This window comes from Lissotriton helveticus, chromosome 11 (assembly GCF_964261635.1).
Source record: "Lissotriton helveticus chromosome 11, aLisHel1.1, whole genome shotgun sequence".
Lineage (NCBI taxonomy): Eukaryota > Metazoa > Chordata > Amphibia > Caudata > Salamandridae > Lissotriton > Lissotriton helveticus.
Window position 1 is genome coordinate 145,148,061 of NC_136072.1, and position 21,048 is coordinate 145,169,108.

The 21,048-nt window shown below is 41.3% G+C and overlaps 1 protein-coding gene across 5 annotated transcripts in view; it reads right to left on the reverse strand.

The window, feature by feature from the left end:
- The window catches only part of BCHE (butyrylcholinesterase), a 281,504-nt gene extending 260,698 nt beyond the window's left edge, over positions 1 to 20,806 (reverse strand). For all 5 annotated transcript variants that reach the window (XR_013602288.1, XR_013602289.1, XR_013602287.1 and 2 more), the window contains exon 1: positions 20,680 to 20,806. The gene's annotated coding sequence lies outside the window, so the exon portion shown is untranslated. The remainder of the gene's footprint in view (positions 1 to 20,679) is intronic.
- Positions 20,807 to 21,048: the final 242 nt, after the last annotated feature.

Genomic DNA, 21,048 nt, shown 5'->3' on the forward strand with positions numbered 1-21,048 from the left:
CATTAGTGAATCTCTTAACTTATTTTAAACGAATTTGTGAATCATTTCTCTTTCTTCTCCACACCACAGCGGGATAGCAACCTCCCTTCTCTAAGGAGAATGAATTGTGATGAACCTTGAGTAAGCAACCAAGGTTTTAACCTCATCACTGCGGCGCAAATTCCGCCGCAGTGCTGAACATTCCAATTGCGGGCCGTCATCAGCACACGCCCACCGTGACTCATAATGGCCGGGAGCCGTCATGAGCATCGAAGAGGATAAGCACATGTTTCCTATGCAAGTGCATTAAAAAATATATCAACTAAATATATAACTATATACATAATATTCTGTAGCTTACGTTTATTCAAAGAACAACTTATGAAATATTTGTTCATGCATTGTCCTCTATATTCAAAAGGTATGTTATACTAAATCGATTTTGGAATATTTTGGGTCAATATTGCTTTGTACAATACATATTCACCCCTTCGACGCTCATGACGAGCTCAGCTCGTCATGAGTTACGCCTGTCGTACGCTCATGACGAGCGCTGGTTTTTTAAAAAGTCAGCGCACAGCGGGAAAACCCGCAGCGCGCATAGAGTTAAACAATAGCATGCATAGCTGTGTCGGTGCTGTAACCACCTTGTTGCTTGGATCAGCCTATTTGTGACCCGTCCCTGATTTGGCATCAACCTACGTCCATCTCTCCAGCCAGGCAGGGCTGCAGTAGCCAGACATGAACCTGCATGGAAGTGTCTTGATGACTGATTAAAACTGGACTCAATCTAGGTGGCAATGTGAGAAGCACATGGGCTGGCCCTGGCCTCCTGCTTGCTTCTGCAGACTGATGCTGTATTTGTACCAGTCAAATAGAGAGAATCAGAAACTAACCTCTTACCTGCTATCACAGAAGGGGTGAAAACGCATTAAAATGCACCCACTGATTGTGCATTCGACATGTGGAGCACAAGTATCTGCAACGGAGCCTGGTTAACTTTTACTTATTAATTGCTGGGGAACAAGCTCAACAACAGTCCACTTGGTGGAAATAGCATTAGTGGTGAAGTGGGTGAAGTGCCACAAGGGAGAATGGTGACCAAGGTCACTGCCCAGTTGTACATGATTTACCTTTGTAGTGCATAGAACATTTGTGAGAATAAGAAGTACTTAATTTTTTCTGAAAGAATTAACACTGAACATTGAAGCTGTGTTTGGCAAGGGAATTGTGGTTTGTATGGACTTCTGGCTAGTAACACCAAACCCAGTAGGTGACTTTCTCTAAGACAACCTAATTACCTATCTGCCATAGGATACTCTTGTCACCTAGAAGAATACATAACTTACACTTGATTCATAAATGTTTTTTGTAAACATGTGTTTATTCATATTTTAGGGATTGCATAAAACAGTGGCCTCTAAAGGATAAATGAACACCTAATATCCATCACATTAAGCAACACTTACCCAAACCTAACCATAAGGAAAGAGGAATGCCATAAGTCCCTCAAAATGTTTGAGCAAGTTCTCCTGGGAATCATAAGAGTTTTAAGTGAACAGTAAGAAAACAGCAGCATACTACTCAAGAAGCTTCAGAGAACACATGGAGGCGTTAACCATATTTCTCCTCCTGAACAAATGTTAACATATTGTTGCACAAAGTGACCCCAGCCTTGGAGAAAAATAACAAATCACCATCAACCAAGACACAAAGGAGTTTTTTACAACTCTATCACGCATTTCACCCTTATGGGGCATAAACTGATGGTCAAGCTGTTTATGCTGTGGAGTCCGATATACTGGATTATCAGTGGATAATGTATCTGTACCTCAACATATTTATAGATTCGGGAGCATCAGTCAATCAAAAAACCTTCAGATTAGGATGTCAGTATGCCCTGGGAGGGACAATTCTGTAGACAACATACAGGGGAGAAGCAATACAAAAGGGTACTTAGATGAAAATATTGGTGGGATAGTTTCTAGTTTCTCTGTTTTTCAATAGTAATTTAGTAATCTTGACTTTCTTTGAGCCATTTGTTTATTGAAAATCTGGCGCCTGGAATGGTAACAACCCTTTATAATGCTTTTGCTTTGCCTGGGCAGCACCCACCTGAATCATACGCTTCAAGGATATTCTAAAAAATGATAAAAATCCTTGTCACTTCTTAGCTCCACATAGATGGCATCTGAACTAATCCTATGATTATAAACGCTGCTTTAAAAATAGAAATAAGATATGGGCCAATTTAGAGTGGTTTGCTGTTATAAATGTGATCTATAAAAAGGAGTAACTTTTCACATAGAGAAAGGTACCTATACCAATCTGGATTCTGCATAATGAATTCAACACTCTGAGCTCATGAGCATGTGTTCTTAACACATACAGCCCTTGTTCTGTTGAAAACAAACTATACTTCTCTCAAAAGCTGTGATGACAGCCAAGCAATGTATCTGTATTTGTTTTTATGTTTTAATGTTTAATTGGATAATGCTGTATCATTCTAAAGCTCTAATATTGAGCTTACAAGTCTTGAACTACTTTTGTCTTTTTTAGCATTCTATACATTGCATTGTAGCTAATTCTCTGCCTAAAGCCTGGGCAATGGCAAAAGGCTGTGTCCCTGTTCTAGATGGAAGTTTAGCTAATCCTATGCTTCAAAAGCTGATGGACAAACAATAATTTAAATAGTGTAAATTTACTATGTTATTAACTAGTCTTTTGAATGCCCTCTGCCAGACGAAGTAACTCGCTGCCAAGATAAACGGACTGCCCAAGATTGTCTAATCTGGGTTTGCATAATTTATATGGCATTTTGTTGTCAGCCTGTTGTTTTGACTAACATAGTTTCCCCCCTTTTGATTGGAAACTTTCTCTGACAATCTCTAATGAGATTGAAATACTAGTATCAGGGGGGTTCTTTTACTTATTCCAGGTTTGTTTGGGTACTACCATACCAATCTAAACCCATAATCCTGTTCCCTGGACTGGTAAAATGCCTTTGTCATTTTTCAGCCCAGCATGGATAACACCCTCGCTAATGCTGTGCTTAAAGACTTTGGTTGAAAATGGCAGAAGGCTTTGTCACTTTCCTAGCTGTGCATGGATGGCATTTAAGATAATCCTATGATTAAGTATGCTGCTAGAAAAACAAATGATTGAGGTGGACAGATTTAAAGTACTCATGGTATTGCACAAGAACTCTGTGAAATAAAGGATCACTATTGTTATTAAAGCCATAAATATGCATGTGTGTGTGTGTGTTTGTGTGTGTGTGTGTGTGCCTTTTAAATTGCTTTAGTATGAAAACCAGTGTCGACAGGGAACCATGAAATTCAAAACATATATAACGGTTTCTTGTGAAACATAGATATCATCATTTTAATGTCAGCCCTTAAACAACTCTCCAGATTTGTATCATTGTCAGAGCTGTTTGGAGTATCTGGCATTGAGGGCCAAATTATTTCTAAAGTTTAGCAAAATTATGTGGCAAAATTCAAATTATGCGGCACATTCTCCGGAAGTGTCATTTTCAGTTCAAGACAACACTTTTGGCAAAATCATAAAATTACGCAAGTTATGTGCAAATTATCCAGCGAGTGTGATAAATCCATAAATATGTACTATATGCTGCAGAACACAGATCTATTCACTTTAACTGTTGCTCCTTATTTTATTAATAATTTATTAAAGAAATGTGAATAAAGCCTAACTATTCTCATTCCAATCAGTACCTGTTGGTGTCTGCTATTAGATGAAATTAGCTTTGTCAGGAAACATGCGACATAAAAACACACATTGAGTCCCATTTGTAATTTGGTCCTATATTTTCATCCGGAGTACTGGTGGCACTTACAAACCCCTTGGCCTTCTGCCTTGTCATTTATGTTGTCACCAGATCCCCTTGATGGCAATATTGAACCATGTCACACAGTTATGTATTATGTGTTCTCTACGGACACAAGCACATGTTTAAGTGTGTGTATTTTTATGTATGAGTGTGTGTTTTAAACACCTGGTGAAGTAGTCATAGGGGATTTGATATGATGGATACTAAAGGGTATTTTTGGCATTGCTAATAACTTAGCCCGATTTAACAATTCTACAAGAATTGTGTTAGAGCATGAATACTCACAAACATTTTCCCAGGAGCCCAAAAAATTCGGTCTGTTGTGTGATGAGGGTCGCATTGATCACTAACGACCCCACCACCGCCAGAGCCAACCTGCACGAAGGGATGACAGACGTTGCCACATGGATGTCGAACAGCCGCCTGAAACTGAACTCGGACAAGACGGAAGTCCTCATCCTGGGATCCTCACCCTCCGCCTGGGACGACTCCTGGTGGCCCCCTGCCCTAGGGCAGCGCACCCAAACCCACAGACCACGCACGCAACCTGGGCTTCATCCTGGACTCCTCCCTCTCCATGACCAGACAAGTCAACGCCGTCTCCTCATCATGCTTCAACATCCTGCGCATGCTACGTAAGATCTTCCGTTGGATCCCCACCGAGACCAGGAAGACGGTCACCCAGGCCCTCGTCACCAGCCGTCTGGACTACGGCAACTCCCTCTACGCCGGAACCACCGCCAAACTCCAGAAGAGACTCCAGCGGATCCAGAACACCTCAGCACGACTCATCCTGGACGTCCCCCGCCGCAGCCACATCTCCGGACACCTGAGAGACCTGCACTGGCTCCCGGTCAACAAGAGAATCACCTTCCGGCTCCTCACCCACGCACACAAAGCCCTACACAACCAAGGACCAGGATACCTCAACAGCCATCTCAACTTCTACGCTCCCAAACGCAAGCTTCGATCGACCAGCCACGCCCTCGCCGCCGTCCCCCGCATCCGAAGAGCCACCACAGGAGGAAGGTCCTTCTCCTACCTGGCCGCCAAGACTTGGAACTCCCTTCCGACCCACCTCCGCCTCACCCAGGACCACCTCGCCTTCAGGAAGCAGCTCAAGACCTGGCTGTTCGAGCAGTAGCGGACCCCCTCCCCCCAGCGCCTTGAGACCCTCCGGGTGAGTAGTGCGCTATACAAATGCTCTGATTGATTGATTGATTGATTGATGCCAGCAGTGTGGCGGTCAGGGCATGGGAGGTGTAAGGAGGGCAAAGGGGAAGTGACTCATGTACATCTAGTGTTTGAATTGCACCTGGGTTCAATCCCTGCTTTCCCACTTGATCAAATTGTGTAATCATAGGAATCTGTTTTAATTTTACTTTGCCTCCCTTTTTCTTCATTTTCACTTAGAAGAAGACCTCGAGATACATGACTTCAGGATGTGGGTCAAACAAATCCTTCTTATGTTTCATTCAACAAACTATAATGTTGCCCATGTATAACAGTATCCCAGGATAGACAGAGGGTGCTCATAACAATTAGCATGCCTCTTAGTTTACTATTGGCATTGTTGGCAGAGTGACCAGAGGCATGAATGTTTCTAACTGTCTCTTTAAAAAAAAGAATTTCACAGTAACGTATAATCTGGCGTAATAAGGTGAAACGTTTCTGCATGTTAATGAAATGCTGTTATGTTTTTAATTTTGAATGGATTTTTACCATTTGTTGCAAGATGTCTTTAAAAATTAAAGTATTACCAAAGTTAAGTGGTGCAGGACACCTACTGTGCTCCAGTTTGACTGTGGAGAAGTGTGGCTCAATGGTTAAGAGCAGCAGACCCTGATGCAGAAGTCTGGCCCGGGACCAGGGTTCAATTTCCACCTCAGTGTGTCTTGGGCTCAATTTCCATGGACCTGATAATTCTCACCTCAGTGCCTATTCTAATCATGAGACCCACTCTGCAACTCTGGGCAATAGCTTGCTTAATCTCCACAATGGCCCCAAAAACGCTAGGATGACTGGCTTCACCTTAGGGGTACCCAGGAGTGGGCACTTCACAGGGAAAGGCCAGGAAGTGTTCCTCAGCGGTATTCGTACAAGCGCCGAGAGGCCTCCAGATTGTCGTGCGCTATACAAGTACCTCTACATTTACATTTACTGTAAAATACATGATTGCCCTTTATTTGATACATTTATGAATATTAGTGTTTTGTAAACCTGCTGTTCTTCCGGGGCCTGCATGTTAGGGTCAGGGGGTGCCATATTTGAATATCACTGTGCTAGAGACTTACGTGGAAAAGTTTTGCTCACATTGGTCCAGTGCCCAATGCAATGCAGTATTGCACATGGGACCCATGGGAATTATTTGCTGTGTTCTACGGCAAACCACTGAAAAGATTCAAATGCATCTTCCTTCAGAGGAGGAACCTTATTCAGCATATATCATTTTGGTCAGCAGTTTTTTAAGAACATGAATTCCACAAAATGTGCTTGATGGCCTTATTTATATTTTGAATCATTACATTTGCAAACTATTGATGGGAGAGACAGCATGTGAATGGTCACGAACCTTTCCTTGAGGGTTTGAGCAGAAAATGTTGCTCTGTCTTTCATTATGTGTTGTCACTTGATAACCTCTAACATCCCTGAAAATCCATGGACAACATTGTGAAATGTTTTTCCTTTGGAGACGGGGCAAGGAGGTTTGACACCCACATGGAGGGCTGGCACAACCACAGAGGAATGGAAAATACATTTAACTTCCAAACTTTGTGGCATATTTACAAGCTCCTATCGCCACAGGAACATCACTTTTAACGATGTTCCTCTAGCAACAGGGGATTTGCCTTATTTACAAGGCGGCGTTAAGCCTCCTAACGAGGCTTAAAGCCGTCTTCTAATTAAGTAACTCTTTAAAGCTATACTTAGCGTGAAAGGGGTGGTCAATGGGTGTTGCAGAGGGCGTTCTACCACAACACCCATTGATTTTGATGCTGCCCCCTATTTACAAGGGTGGGCAAATAGGAGGCAGTGCCAAAATTAAGAACAGGGAAAACGTGATCTTAACATGGCGAAACGAGGAGAAATGCTTTATTGCTTCTCGTTTTTGCTTTTTCTATGTGTGCTGCATTGGGCAGCAAACGTAGAGAGAGCAAAATGCCATGAATTTTGTTTATGAGCAGGAAGGTGTCTCTTCCTGCACATAAACAATCATTAAAAAATTACAATTTGCAACTTTAATGCAGCACACATAGAAGTTTCAAATCACCATTTGTGATTGTTTATGTGCAGGAAGGGACACCTTCCTGCACATAAACAATCATTCTCACATGGTACAAGGGTGCCTGGTTTGGCGCTAGGTAGCTTACTTTAGTGGCAGCGCTAGGGGAAAAAAAGGGATTACATCCGGCTCATCTCTGCGTTTTCAGAATGGGGAGCGTGGCATTAGCATTTTGTGCTAAACGCCCCTCTCCGTCATTCACTTGTAAATATGCCCCTGTGTCTTCATTTAGCAAAGGAAAGTGTAATAAGTGCATACACAATAAGCAAACGTTTTCTTTCTCCATGGAGTCTTAGAGGGATGAAATTAGGCACCACCTCTAACAATAACCCTTATCCTACCCCTTACCTTATTAACCTGGAAGAAACTAGGAATCAGCACCAATGTGTAATGCATGATTTTTTGCAAAAAAGAGAAACTCTACTTACTATATGAAACTGAAATTTTCCCAATTCGCCAACTACATGTGCATTGAAAAATAAAAGCAATACACCCCTTCCTCATTATCAAGAAGAGATTCTGACGAATTGTGATACTATGCATATGCAGAATAAATAATTAATCACAAATGCAAGGTGATACTTCTCTTTTAGTATATTTTAATTTGTTTTAAACAATATTTAGATTTAATATCTTCTCCTGTGAATATATTTGCTTGCCTGTGTTTCTGGGTTGTGGTCATAAAGTGAAAATGCATGGTTTGTGTCCTAAATGTAGCTCAAAGCAAATTTGAAGAATAACAAAATCATAAACCCAGCACAAAGAAAGAAAATGTGCAGTAATAAATTATTGGACTCAGACTAAAATGGTAATTTGTTTCTGGCTTTGTTGAAATAAAATAGATTCATGGAGCCTATTCACAAACTCATTTTTGAGTATGCAAAATAGTACTCTTGTAGTATTACTTAAGGTACTTTTAAATGTCTAAGTGAATTGGCCCCAAAACCCTGAAAAGGCAATGGAATGGGAGTGCCCAGTCACTTGTCAGATGCGATTAGTACAAACAGAAAGTATTGTGCTCACTTTGTATTTTTACTAATGGGCAGTTGGCCATTTCAGGAGAATTCACAAACGTGTCTATAGGTATGTGAAGCAGTACCCCTGTAGTACTTCATGTATCATTAATACCATTTTGAATAGGCTACCAAGAGTATGCCTATATCCATGTGAGTAAACATTTTATATCATGCAAACATTATAAATGCTTGAATATTTGCGCTTTCTATGAGTATTTATGAGCATTTGAAGTAATGCCTTTATAGTTCTACTTCACCTCTCATTAATGCTTTTTCAATTTGCCCCTAAATGTATGCCTATCTCAATGCAAGTGCACGTTCCAAATCATGTAAAATGATGATTTTTGAGTCATTAATCTTACTTTTGTCTAAATAAGAGGCCGTAAAGTATTACCTCTGTAATACTACCTCGCGTCACATTAATACCTTCATGAATCAGTGCCTCAGGATCTATGCCTATATCCATATGATCATTCTAAAATATTGAATTTCTGGATCAGTGTATTTACTTTTCTATAGGTAGCATAGTTAAGCTTATGAGAAACCCAAGAGGTAGTCAAACAATGTAGACAAAATCTTGGGTCTTTTTGATTTGATTTGAATATTTGTAGAGCGCAACCTATACTCTGAATTGAGCATCCTGGCGCAGCATGGAAGAGAGCAGCGAGAGTCAAGTAGACATGTAATGCATCTCAGTTTATATAAGTGAAGAACAGAATGCATCAGTGGACCAAAAGATCCAAGTCTTCAAGGTTTTCCTGAATTGGGTTCCTGATTCCATCAGCCATAGTTGTGTAGGCATGAGGTACCATGCTCTGGTTCCTAAAACTGCAATGGATTTTCCTCCTTTGCTTTTGAACCTAAAGGCAGGAGGTTTAAGAAGGTTTGCTGTGGAGAATCTAAGTGTCCTAGCAGTGGTGTAAGGAGTGAATCTAGTCCTTAACAATGTGGGTCCCAAGTCTCTAAAGGCTCTGTAAGTGAGGGGGAGAGGTGTGGCGCCGCGGCCAGGGCGACTGACCCTGGTATCTGGGGATCACGGTTCGATCCCCGTCACCGGCGGCAGATTAGCCCAGCACCATGTGACTCTGGGCAATAGCTTGCTTAATCTTCCCAATGGCCGACAGCGTCTGGAGACCCTTACAGGTGATTGTTCACGCTTTACAAATGTGGATTATTATTAACATGACATTAAATAGGATTACTTATGGCTAGTCAGCCAAAGTAAGGGCTTTAAGGGCCCGCAAAGCAGATGAACGACAGGGCAGTTTTAGCACCAAACGGGCTTCTGCATGTTGCATAACCTGTAGCTTTTTTACTACTTTTTTATTGACTTCTGCAAATAGGCAGTTGCAGTACACAAAATATAGACAGCATACATGACACTGCAATTGTCCTCTTTGTAGATTAGGGAAAGTAATAAAAACATTTTTGAGAGTTTTGATGAAGTTAAAGCACATCCCAGCCACTGCAAGTGCTTGTGGCAGAAATGAAAGAAAGGCATCAAATTTTACCCCAGGTTCTTAGCCACTTCTACTGTGTTGGGTGGAGAAGGCGCGTCTTTTGGCCACCATTAGATCGGCTTAAAAGAATTATTGTTCCCTATTGGAATTATCATATCGTTTTGTCAGTGTTGCATTTGAGATGGTTGAGGCTCATCCAATGGATGACCTCTGTTAGACATTGCTTAAAGTTAAGCTCTGCTTCATTAGAGTCTTTGTCTGAAGCAAGGATCAGTTGTGTGTCGTCTGCGTATGATGTTATTTCAACGTTGAAGGAAGATATTCATGAAATTAGTGGGACCATGTAAATATTAAATAAGAGAGGGTTGAGAGAAGAGCCATGTGGAACACCTGAAGTGATGGGGTGTTCAGTTGAATGAAATGATCCTAAGGTCACTGCTTGTCTGAGGTTGGTGAGAAAAGATTTTAACCAGGCCAAGGCGTGTAGGATATACCGCAATTTAATTTTTCATTTGGGATAAAGGAATGTCATGTGAAATAGTGTCAAATGTGGCTGACAAATCTAATAAGATCAGGATCACATTTTTTTCTTTATCAAGAGTTAATTTCAATGTATCCACTGGTTCCAGTAGTGCAGATTCAGTTGAGTGCTTAGGGCAAAAGCCGGATTGGTAGAGGTTTAATATCCTGGAGTTCTCAAGAAAATCGGTAAGCTATCTTTTGACCAGTCTTTCTGTGATTTTAATAAGGATGGGTAATAACTATATCGGGCAAAGGTTGGAGAGAATGGAGGCTCCAAGATCTGTTTTATTTTTTTTAAGTGGTTTAACGGTTTTACTGCTTTTTTGGATAGGGTGCACTACTCTGGTCTGCACCAACTGTAAAGGGATGTACCAGAAGCAAACTTGGTCAGTGTGCCCTTTTACAGTTAAAGTACTACCCCAAGGACGTCAGCAAATTTGTGTCAAACCTGGTGGAGAACATTTTCATCTGGTAGGTCCATGGGACAACCTTTGCCCTTGAAGGGTTGCCCTTGGTGTGAGGGGCTGCCACTGACTGTGTGCCACCTCGTTATGGTACACAATCAGTGCACTTACTCATGGTCTCCTTGCACCAGAGCCTACATTTATAAGGGGGAAGTGGTTCGGTGAATTTGTCTGTTCGATATGTAGAATTAAAATAATAATAATAATAATTTGGAATTTGGAATAGTGGAGAAGTGTGGCTCACTGGTTAGAGGAGGCAGACCTGGAAGCAGAGGTCAGCCCGGGACCAGGGTTCAATTCCCGGCTCGGCAGGGTCTTGAGTCCTAAAATGTCCATGGACTCGACAATTCTCGCTCCGGTGCCTACTCAATTCACGGGTTCACACTCTGCGACTCTGGGCAATAGCTTGCTTAATCTCCACAACGGCCCCTTGCGGCGGGATGCTTGGCTTTCACCTTGTGGATACCCTGCCGGGGTTATCTCACAGGGGAATAGCAGGACGGGTTCCCTAAGCAAGCGCTTAGAAACCGCTTGGTGATTTGCGCTATATAAAAAAATTCCTGTACATTTACAATATGGTGTGGGCACACACACAAATTTGTCCTCATTTTCATGGAGTCACAAATGAGGGAATGCCCCTTGAGATAGATTTGGCACACGTGCAGCTCCAGCACAAATGTATTTCACAAGAAGAGGGCCAATGGAAACACCTTCCACTTTGAAAATAGGTTAATACTTCTTTTGAGGAATTGTTAAATTTTTAATGGTTTCTATCAAAATTGTGGGCACAAACCATTGATACATTGAACTTCAAATCCCAATCCATAAGGAGCGCCCTAACTACATCTTTTCAAATTGCACTTCATTATGAATTTCTAAACCCATTTTGCAATTTGGCAACCACTAACATTAATGCGAACTGGGTGTAGTACATATTGAAAAGCAATTCAGCGGTCCCAATCCCAGTGATTTTGTGAAGTAGATTGACTGTGCCCACTAAATGTCTTAGTACACCTCCTCCTAGATTCCTTGTTAACACCTACTTATCCTAAATATAAAATATATAATAAAATAAATCTAGTTACAAATCTCTAGTACTTACCTCACTTACTGAATGAACGATTAAAAGCTGAAACACATCACCTAATAGTAGCATTGTTGTACTGCACACTTGAAATTCAGTGATGTTGCTAGCCAGGACACTGAATAGTAAGGTCCTATAGAACTGCCTCTTTGGTATCTAGTGAAACTACAAAAAGTATCAACTAAAGGCCTGTTGTAATGCACCCATGTAATTGAGCAGTGCTGGCAGGATATGAAACACCACCTAGTAAAGGCTAATCAAATGAATGATTATATGATTAGGCTTTCATTAGCATGAAGAATTTCTGAATGCTCCCAGCATTGGTTAAAGTGAAAGAAACAGGACTGGAATTATTTAGGAGGAGGCATCAAGGTGAAAGAGAAATGTAGAGATGCTCGAACAGCAGAAGTTGTGCTCTTAAGGCATGGTATACTGACTGTGACAACAACAATAGCAATGGTTGTAGAGTGGAGATTGGGAGACTGCAATCAGTTTGGGATTAGTGCAGGGTCAGTTCAGCCCCTCAAAAGTGCTATATGTCTCTTCTCGAAAACTCAACTAAGGATGAGGTTCCATAAAGCATGGTTGAATTTTCACAATGAGGGCAAGATTTTGGCTAATTCATCTAATTTACCTACTTTGCACTTAAATGTCAAATGCAGCAGTGCTTTAGCAGCATGACTGTGCAGAGTAATACTATTTTGAACTGTTCTATAACACGAAAGACACTTTCAATAAACAGTGACTGTAGAAAACTGCCTCAAATCAATCATTGGTTAGAAAGGATAACAGTGAAAGGAAAGAAATACTTGTGATATGTAAAGCCAAAGGTTTTTGACATGTAGCTGGAGTCAGGTACTTGCCCACCTCTTGTGGCCAAAGTGATAGGCGGAAGAGATTGACACTGGCATCCACAATCAATATCTCAGTCTTGTTGTTTTTGATTTGAATCAATGGCGGCTCATCCAACAAGTAACACCCGTTATGCATTGATTGAATCTTTTGCCAGTGTCCCTCAAAGCAAACCTGCATTAAAGTTGATGCTAATGAATGCACAAATCACCATATCACAACTTTCTTGCATACGCTTGCACACATTTCACTTTCTTAGTCCTATGTGCAATCATTGAAAATATTACAAAATTCAAATTGCATCCATGTTATACCTGGCCCATTTGATAGCTTTATCCCCAAACATTTTGCCTTTTGCCTCCTATTTTTCGGACCCTGTTTTAGTTGGCTATAGGGTTCTGGGCACTTTAACACTGCTGATCTGTGAAAAAAGTGCTTAAGCGCTTTGTATAAATTCTGGTATGATTCATTATCCATGATTGGCATATGTGGTTTACTGGTAAGTCCCTAATAAAGTGTACAGTGTGTGCCAGGGTCCGTAAATCAAATGCTACTAGTGGGCTTGCTTCTCTGGTTGTGCCACCCACATGAGTAGCCCTGTAAATGTGTCTCAGGCCTATCACTGTAGCGTCCGTGCACACAGTTGTAGACTACCATGTTGTCATGGGAAGTGCACCCACTTGCCAGGCCCAAACCTTCCCTTTCATGACATGTAAGGCATCCCTAAGGTATGCCCAAGGTACCCCCATGGGCATGTTGCAGTGTATGTGGAAGGTAGGACATGCACTGGTTTGTGTGTGACATGTCCTGATAGTGAAATATTGTGTATTTCGTTTTTCATTATTGAAAGGCTAGGGCTGCATTGTAAAATTTTACAGGTGTAGCTGCCCATAGGGACAAGATGCAAACATGGTGTTTAGGCTCTATGAACTCAGAATGTATTAAGCCATCTTTTGGTAAAGGTAGTTTTTAAATTCTGTGTTTGAAAAGGCCACGTTTAGAAAGTGGGCATTGTCTTTCTCTACCATTCTGTGTGCCTCTGGCTGTTTGTGTTTTCAGCATCTGGTCTTTGAGTGACAGGAGCAGGGGATGTGCATACACTCTAGAAAGTCACTAGGGGGCTTTAGGTGTGCCCTGCATTGCCTGGGTGACTCATCGCGTGGCTGAGTAGACCTAGTCTGCATTTAGGGTGATGGGAGGAGTTTTACTGGGACCTGATTAGACTACGTCTCTTTTTTCACAATAATGTTTCCGCCCCCTGTGGTCATGCTGCACCAGGGACGACAGGACTGGTTTGCACTGGGTTCAGAGACCTTTACAGCAAAGAGAACAATACCAGAATGTGGTATAAGTATGAAGTATGGGACCTAAAACCCCAGGACATTAGATTACTTCAAGAAACAAGAGGATTCTGCCAAGAAGAAGAGCGATTGACCGTGTGAGGAGCATTGCCTTTTCTGAGTGAAAGGTGGGTTGGCCTCCTGTTGCTTCTTCTGTCAATGGTGACTTTTTTTGCCCTGCTGTGGTATCCTGCTTGTGAAGGAAAATCTCCAAGGGATTGTGTGTACTGGCCTCCTGTTGTGGAAGACTCAAAGACATCAATGTCTTCCTTCTGCATGCTTTACCTTTGCTTTGGGAAAGTTGTGGTGAGTGTGCTCTATTTCTCAAGAGTCCTGGTGCTTCCACTTTGTTTTAGAAAGTGTTTGTGCTGTTTTATGATTACTGAAACTTCCTGTGCATACTGGAAGTTCAGGTAGAGTAGAGAAATTCTTTGGGCTTAGTGTTGCTGCAAAACGCCTCCGTCTGTGACCCTATGTGTGCTACCTGGAAACCTAAACACCGTGGGTGGGGCCTGCTGCACCGCCATGGGCCTGAGTTTGAGGCTCAGTCCCTCTGTGCTGTATTACAAGAGATCTGGGAAAGGCTAGGGCAGGCGGTCACCAGGGAAGCACGTGCCACAGAAGTCCAGGCATTGCCTAACAACCATGCGGCCCAGCTAAAGAAGCGGCCGGAGGACGAGTGCACATCACAGCCCTGCCTAATCTGTGAAGGCCGACTACAGCGGGATGCTCCCTGAGGAAAGTGGAGCCTGAATATGGCAGCCGCACCAGGTATGCGACCTGTAGCCTGCGGGCTGCTGGAGCGACTGCTTGAGGCCAGAGGAGATTTCCACCACTGATATCCTCAGACGCTGAGGGATGACAAGCACCAGGTGACGGTAGCTGCACTGCATGTTTGATGAGTTCTGTTTGCAGAGAACCCCGTGAGGTCTCCCTGCTGATGGGGGCATTTTTGTTTATGAGTAAAATATTGCCCTGGTATTACTGGCATTACAAGGGCACGGCTGGCCCCATAAGCCTGAGCAGAGTGTCCGGCCCACTGTCGCATTTGTGTCGCCCGCTGCACCACAGAGTGGGCAGCTGCCACTCACTTGGGATGCATTGTCTCTGATACGGAGTGAGCCTGGGACGGGGACTCCAATCAGGAATTTTCTGCCATTGGGAGGAGCACAAGGAATAATGCTGTAATCCCCCAAGAATGCACACATGAGTTCTGGTGCCCTAGAGGTCCAGGTGGGATTACCCCATAAAACGTTGTAGAGGGGCAGGGGAGCTGCACACTATAGAGTCACAGTAGTAATAGTGATATCTGGTGATGTATGTGTAAAGAAACTATAGCCGTTTTATGTCCTCAGCTTATAATGTATGTGCTATAAGCATTGTACAAAGTGATTTACGTGCAAGGTATGTGTACTGGTTCAGTACACTGGAGGTGATGTTATGTTTGCCTGATTGACAACGCTCATATTTACACAAACAATTTATGTGCAAGGTTTATGCCTGACAGTAACACTATAATAAGTAGTGTGTTCAGATACTGCATGTTATGTACAGGCAGAATGTAAAGGGGTGCTTTCATAATGTTTGATGACTTGTGAAACTTATAAGTATTTACTTTAGTGCACTACTGGTAAATCTATGATTTATGTGATTTCCTGACAATCGCCTTGTTGGTGAAGTGATTTCTGTGACTATGGTCTAATGTGTTTTATGTTTAATACAAAGGATATTTTTATATAACCTTGTGTGGAGTCTCATTTTGTTGTGTGCCTTATGTTTCACTGGTGTGTGAGTGTTGGGCATACGCTTTACACATTGCCTCTGGGATAAGCCTGACTCCCCTGCCAAACTGCCAAAGGGATGAGCAGGAGTTATCTCATGTGTAACTCCCTTACCCTGACTAGAGTGCTGAGTTCTGCCTGAGGAGGTGCATACCGTAGCCAACCAGAAACCCCATTTCTAACAATCCATTACCCTGTTAGGAGGGTCTTCAGAAAGAACATTTTTAACCCTGCAAAAGAGAATAGCTATCAGCAAATAACCGTTTTTAAGATTTCTCTGAAAGCATTAGAATTTCAAAATGACTTATTCCATCTGTCATCAAACTGAATATTATCCTAAAGTGTAATATTTATTTATGGAGGGTATAAATCACTTAGGGGTCCATTAGGATGACGGATCCCTACTAGGACTCCTCTTACCCTCTTGTAGCAAGATACTGACCTCAATAGACTCTAGCACTTACTGTCCCTGAGACTCTTAGTATTCTAGGTGAGATTATGGACCGCACAGAAACTTAACTGTTATAAGGAGTTGGTAATGGATCTTTGAAGCTAGATGAATCGTTTAGCTTTACTTGGACCCGACATGTTGAGTCCTGCTGTGCTCGATTGGGTCTGGGCTTTTTTTGGAGTCCTCCCCAAGATTTGACAGCACACTCGAAAAGGCAGTTAAAGCAGATCTACGGGGACTTTGTGACCTACATCAATGTTTAATTTTTAAGCCTATTGACATTTTTTATGTTTTTGGGATGATGTTCAACCCCAAATTGGCCAAATCACTATATTTGAAGTTCCGCTATGACACGCTTCGAATTAGGGAGTATACATCGAGGTGGATAATTGACAATAGTGACTTGGTGGATATAAACTGTACTTTGTTTAATTTACATTCCAAAGAAAATCAGGCTCACTTATTATTTTGCCCTATCTACACTAACCCTAGAAGGAAATGGATCCATTTTAGGATTTGGGAAATACCAAGAAACGCTAAGCAACCTCAAAATTGACATTTTCCTGTGCATAGTTTTCAGTGTAAGATGTTTTTGCTTGCAGTTGGGTTTGCTCAAAAAAAGGAAAGCAAAAGACACACAGATGATGGACGGAATGCAGAGCAAATCAAACATTCACCCCCAGTCAAGAGACCTTGGTTAAATCCATCCTTCTTTTGCTCACCTTATTATAGTTTTCAGTCTAAGATGTTTTTCCTTGCAGTGCGGTTTGCTCAGAAAAAGAAAGGCATGAACGTTCAAGGCACACTACGTTTGTAATGATTAGTTGAAAGAGTTGCTTTTTTTTGTAATCTTTCTGCAGATTATTTAAACTGCTGTAGAATTTAGTAGAAATGCCATTAATATCAAAGGCAGTGCCTGAAACGGAAATATAGAAGTGCAGGTATTCTGCACCAGAGTACCTGCTTGTTTCTGAGAAGTGCTGGTACTCTCCAATTAAAAGTATAGCATTTTTTTTTTTTAGAAGTGCCAGTACTCTCCCTCGGAAAATTAAAAAGTGCAGGTACTCCGTACTGGACAGTACCGTCCCATTTAAAACACTGATCAAAGGTAGTAAATGGATCTCAGAACTGATATGGGAAGCCATTGATTTGGCCAGCCAAGCACACAGGTACAAAGGCTTGTGATCTAAGATGGATGCACTGTTGCACTTTATATGAATAAAAGGAAAAAGACCAGAATATAAGATTGCAGGCTGTATAGTTGCCCAGGGATTGAACAAAGATTGCATCCTTGGAAGTTTAATGATGATAAATATGTATGCTCTGTAAGGTTGTTTGTATTCTCTATCTGATAATGGATTGTGAATTAATTGTCTCATGCTAAGGACCATGGGAATGATTTTCAATGTTTTAATCTAATATCCCAGTTAATCTGGAAAGAAATTAGTGGCAATACTAAATCATCTGCCTGGAAATATCTGGATGTGGCTCTGGAAGAATTTGAGGTTAGGTCATTTTGGGATTCTTCCATAACTCAGGAGTCATTTAAGAAAATCATAAGTGATAAAGCAACTTTTGAAAAAAGAAAACATGCATGGCCTATAATTAATGCTTTCTCAAAAAAGACGGCACAGCAATACTTGAACACGCCATGGTCACAAAATAACAAATAAATCTTTATTAAAGCACGATTTCGTATATTGACGGGACTATGCCAATTACCACCGTGGAGAAAATATGAAAAGGATACTATATGTAGGCTGTGTAAATCTGGGGAGGAGAACATTATCCACCTATTGTGTCTCTGTTCTGAAATGAGAAATGAAAGAGTAACTGTACTAAAGAGATTATTTAACGAAAGAGGGGTAAGAACATGTAGACAGGCATTGATTCTATGTCTTTATTCAGATGTTATATTTATGAATTCTGCGTTGGTAACATTTTTACCCGAAGTCTGGAAAAAATTAGAGGTTCAAGAAACAGCGAACTAAAAACTGCTATATTCTTTCTCTTTTTTAATTCTTATTCATTTACTTTACTTACATTTTACTGTAATGACTTTTAAGGAATTGCTGAAAATCAAATTGTATATAATGGTTTACTGTTTGAATTTGTTTCATGTAAGATTTTAAATAATCAAACAATAAAGGATATCTATCTATCTATCTATAATGTTTTAACTGTTTTTTTATATGATTATGTATTGATGCTTTATATGAGCGGGGCGTTAAATCTGCCACATGTTGGGAGCCAGGACTATGTGCCTTGACCGGGCAAAAGTTGTGTGCTTTCACTAAAAAAAGTGTTTTCCCTCCACACAGCTGTGATCATTTTGTTTATTAATCAAGCTGATTGGGCTTGAACTTTCAGGGGTGCACACCTTACATTGTAATGCTATTAAAGTGTCTTAGATAACTATATGATTTATGGTGGGGGGGTTTCTCTGGCAGCAGCACAGATGCGGGGGCAGTCAATAACCTACATGGATCTTTAGGTCTGGGTTGGCTGTGCAAATGTGACCTGACCTTTTAACCTACACCAATATTATTCTACAGTTCTTTGCTTCCACAAAAATGCATATCCATTCCCATCATATATACTTTAAATGCTTCAATTACCATATAATATTTCTTTAAAGCCAGACCTACTGGCATTGCCAATACCTGTTGTGTGTCATTGTCACTATATGTTTACACACACATACCATAAAGAGTGGCTCTTTAAGTTCTATTTGTTTTCTATTTGTATTTAAGGTATGTCTTCACTGTCAAAAATATTGTCTCTCTTTGAAGTATATTTTAGGTTACTTTATCTTCCTTGACTAATGAGCCTTTTTCTATATAATGCCCGATAGCAATAAAAAATAGTTTTCATATTTTTCAGTATTTGGTGATATTAATTACGACACATTGTGAAATCCAAAATGTGTTTTTTTTTTAGTCTTGATGAACCTTTAAAGTGGCTATTCAGTGAAGACAAGGAAGGGCATTACCTAGTCCTGTTTTACTATTAAATCCGACAATACGAGTTCTGGAATATTTATTATGTTGTTGGCTAGGGATCTTGGGATATTGTGACATAATTAACCACCGTATGCCACTTTAAGGGGTCCACCCGGTCCATTTGAGTGGTCTAAGTCTAGCCAGAGCACTCATGAAATGCCCATGATGACATCATTTTAAATTTGTCATTAAAAATATGTACAGGCTAATGGCGAACATCCCGATTTCTCCACAATAAAATGGCGTCTTGACAGTAATAGTCAGCAGATGTAATTGTGATCTCTATTCCGTATTTGAGGCATCTTGGCATATCCACGAATGTGCACAGCTGCATGGTGGGGCTCATTCCAAATGCAGTTCAACAAAAGCAGGGTTTTTTCTCGTAGCTTTAAGCTTGTTGCTGCTAAATATATTTATCAAGGGTTGTGCTCGTGCTGCTCAGTAGTAAACAATATTCTGTCACTGAGCACAGACAATTCTTTGTTAACAAGCAGCGTTTCGCTCTCCCCAGAAGCAGCGCTGATGTATCTGTTGGTACAGCTGAGTGACTGCGCCACAGTACCTAATTCTCCAAGTTCCCTGAGATGGAAAACCCAGAGAGCAGAGTGAATTCGCAGGGTAAAGCGCGAGACGGTGTACGCCACAGCGTGTCACAGACTACCCCTTGGGGGACCACCACGCTATCTCTTAAGATGACATCTTTTCTCTGGCTATGCAGTAGGTGCAGTCTAACGTGCATGGAATTATCATAATGAAGCGCTACTATTAAAAGGCAAAAGTGTATTCATTATAAACAGTCTTATATTCGTAGACATTTGTGCGTTTGCAAGTGCTTTTTATCAATGCCTCTCTGCATGTCCTACATTATTTAAATATTCGAATACACTAGTGTTTCGGTTTTATAGCAGACTTAAAAAGGCAACACGTATTTTCATTACACTTTCTCCAGACCTATATATGACAGCCGGGTGCACGTGCAGAGGCGAGTGCACAATTAAAATCCATATTTCACGTGATATCAGAAGTACTGGAGAGAAATTTCCTTGTGGTTATATAGATCTATAGCAGACCATGTGCTAACTACAATAATTAAGAGAGTAAACGATTGAATATGCCGTTAATTCAGTTCCCAGACAATCAAATCTGGGTTTGTGGAAGGGTCACAATGTACAATAACGTTTATTTATTTTCTACTAAGGGTGCATCGATGAATTAAAAGGCAGAAACACTCAAAACAGTTGCATCAGAGTCTTTTTTACACAGCAGATCCCCTCATTACAGCGTTTAGTGTCAGACGTGCGGTTCCAAGCGCTATGTAAAACAATGTATTATTATGATCATTACTAATAACATTATTTTTCCTTGTCCACATTCTAATGAAACCAGCTCGTGTTCCTGTGCTCCCTGAAAATAACCTCTTTCAGAAAACACGTTTCTCTTCTTTTCTCTGTGGGTCATTTGTGACCAGCGGCAAGTGTCCGAAAACCACTATTACCGAGTCCTGATGAAACAAACAAGCATTCTCGGCCACGTAATTTACACGTATGATCTACAGAGGGGAACGAAGGGGGGAAAAAAAGATTCGCACTTACCCAGTATAGTAATGTGCACTTTTAAACTGTCAACTTGCTTTATTTCTGCAGATGGGGCGCGTGTCCGGCTCTTTCCGCGTGTAAATTGGAGCGTACGGACATTAATAGCAACAGTTTCTGACGGGAGGCTCGCGAGACTTGGCAGCAGGAATATGATCTGGAGGCGGACATCCTTAGTATCTGACATCTGTTCGAAGGGTAGTGGTTTTACGAAGACGCGCCTGCGAGTTACGGGTTTCAGAAGTGTCATGCTTCCTGCCATTTCTATCTTGTAAACAGATTGCAACATATTTTCTTTGGCGATTTAAAACTGGGCACGGCCAGTTATTAGCTGCGACACTGCAATCTCACGAACGTGTATAAATGGTA